Genomic DNA, 2,855 nt, shown 5'->3' with positions numbered 1-2,855 from the left:
CTCCTGAGTAGCTGGGACTACAGGCTTATGCCACCACACCCAGCTAATTTTTGTAGAGATGGGGCTTCACCATATTGTCCAGTCTGGTCTTGAACCCCTGACCTCAGGTGATCTGCCTGCCTTGGCTTCCCAAAGTGCAGGGATCACAGGCACGAACCACCGCACTCAGCCAATTCTTATATGTATTAATGAAAACCTAAAATAAAGATATTTCACCTAATCAGAGAGTCAAGAAAAGTGATATTTGAACTGAGATTTGAAGAATTGCTGGAGGCTAAGGAGGAAGAAAGTGTGTTTTAGGCATAGTAAACAGCATTTTCAAAAAGCTCAATGATAGGAAGAAGCATAGTGACATAAGAAACTCTGGTAAAGGCCAGTGTAGCTGGAACAGGGATAAAGAAATAAGAAACTTGGATAAAATGAGAAAATACTGCGTTTTATAGGCAGTGATAAAGAGTTGTGTTTAACTGGATGTGGTGGCTCACACCTATAATTCAAATACTTTGGGAGGCCAAGGCAGGTGGATTGCTTGAGTTCAAGGAGTTCAGGAGCAGCCTGGGCAACATGATGAAATCTCCTCTCTGCAAAAATTTAGCTGGGCATGGTTGTGTGTGCTTGTGGTACCAGTTACTCAGGAGTCTTTGGTGGGAGGATTGCCTGAGCCCAGCAGGCTGCAGTGAGCCAAGATTGCATCACTGTACTCCAGCCTGGGCAACAGAGCAAGACCCTGTTTCAAAAAAACAGAAGTATTGCCTCTATTTTAAAATCAATTGTAAACTATAACAGAATAAGGGTGGGAAACATAACCAGATTTGTGTGTTTTTAATTGTGGTAAAATATACTTAACGTACACATAACTTACCATTGTAAACATGTGGTTTATTGATGTTAAGTACAGTTACACCGTTATGCAACCATCACCACCATTCATCCTGGATTCGTGGAGGGGTTTTAATTTTTGTTTTTGTAATTTCAACTTTTAGATTGAGAAAGTACATGTACAGATTTGTTACATGGGTATATGCTGAGGTTTGGGGTATGATTGATTGCATCATCCAGGTAGGGAGCATAGAGTACCCAATTGTTAGTTTTTCAACTCTTCCTCCTTCCCTCCCTTCTCCCTCTAGTAGTCCCCAGTGTCTATTATTGCCATGTGTATGTTCATGTATACCCAGTGTTTAGCTCCCACTTACGAGAACATGTGGTATTTGGCTTTCTTTTCCTGAGTTAATTTGATTATGATAATGGCCTCCAGCTGCATCTGTATTGCTGCAAAGGACATAATGTCATTCTTTTTTTGTGGCTGTGTAGTATTATGTAGTGTGTATGTACCATATTTTCTTTATCCATTTAACTTGGATGGACACCTACCTAGGTTGACTCCTTGTCTTTGCTATTGTGAATAGTGCTGCGATGAACATTTGAGTGCATGTGTGTTTTTTGGTAGAGTGATTTATTTTCTTTTTGATGTATACTCAGTAATGGGATTGCTAGATGGAATGGTGGTTCTGTTTTAAGTTCTTTGAGAGATCTCTGTACTGCTTTCCACAGTGGCTGAATTAATTTATATTCCCACCATGCCTGGGATTACAGGCATGAGCCACCTAACCTGGCCAAAGAATGATCTTTGAATGGATCCTGGATATTAAATGCATTATTGTGACAACTGGGAAAATTGAACACTAACTTTATATTATACAGTAGTCTAACAATACAAAATTGCCTAACTGTGGTAAAATAACATCCTCATGTTTAGGAGATAAATGTTGAAGTATTACTATTTGGAGGTGAAGTGTTTTGAGTCTGTAATCTAATCTCAAATGGTTCAGCAAATAACTAAAACCAGCTTTATCCACAGATTCCAACATTGTCTGCTTAAAAGATCCCAAATAGTCTTCAAAAGAACTATTAGAATTAATAAGTGGATTCAGCAAGTTCACAGGACCCAGATTCAGCATACACAGTCTATCATATTTTTATGTATTAGAAATGAACAATTCATAATGAAATTTAAATAAGTATCATTTATAATCGCAGACAAAAAAACAATGAAATACTTAGGTATAATTGTAACAAACTATGTTTAAGATTTATAGGCGGGAAACTACCAAATAATGAAAGAAATCTAAGAAATAGAAATAAACCATATATCTTAGTTAAAACCCAGATATATTAAAGTTAGAATTTAAGTTAGAAGAAACAAAAATTTAAGTTAGAAACAATCTCTTCTTCTAAAAACCTATTGAGGTTTATTGAGAAAGAAATAGAGCTTGAGGGCCGGGTGTGGTAGCTTATACCTGTAATCCCAGCACTTTGGGAGGCCAAGGTAGGTAGATCACAAGGTCAGGAGATTGAAGCCATCCTGGCTAATGCAGTGAAACCCCGTCTCTACTAAAAAATTAGCTGGGTGTGGCCGCATGTGCCTGTAGTCCCAGCTACTTGAGAGGCGAGGCAGGAGAATCACTCGAATCTGGGAGGTGGAGGTTGCAGTGAGCCGAGATCACGCTGCAGCACTCCAGCTTGGGCAACAGAGCAAGATTCCGTCTTAAAAAAAAGAAGAAGAAATAGAGATTGAGACCAGGTGCAGTAGCTCTTGCCTGTAATCCCAGCACTTTGGGAGCCGAGGTGGGCAGATCATCTGAGGTCAGGAGTTTGAGACTAGCTTACTAGCTTAGCCAACATGATGAACCCCTGTCTCTACTAAAAATACAAAAGTTAGTCAGGTGTGATGGTGGGCACCTTTAATCCCAGCTACTCGGGAGGCTGAGGCAGGAGAATCACTTGAACCCAGGAGGTTGCAGTGAGCTGAGATGATGCCATTGCACTCTAGCCTGGGCAACAAGAGTGAAACTCCA

General features: G+C 39.9%; 1 protein-coding gene across 1 annotated transcript in view; it reads left to right on the top strand.

Moving 5' to 3' along the window:
- PPM1D (protein phosphatase, Mg2+/Mn2+ dependent 1D) overlaps positions 1-2,855 on the top strand; it is a 56,242-nt gene that overhangs the window by 35,851 nt on the left and 17,536 nt on the right. The window lies entirely within an intron of this gene.

The sequence above is a fragment of the Cebus imitator genome, unplaced genomic scaffold (assembly GCF_001604975.1).
Source record: "Cebus imitator isolate Cc_AM_T3 unplaced genomic scaffold, Cebus_imitator-1.0 Scaffold121, whole genome shotgun sequence".
In the NCBI taxonomy this organism is placed as follows: domain Eukaryota; kingdom Metazoa; phylum Chordata; class Mammalia; order Primates; family Cebidae; genus Cebus; species Cebus imitator.
This window is presented reverse-complemented; position numbering and strand designations above follow the sequence as displayed.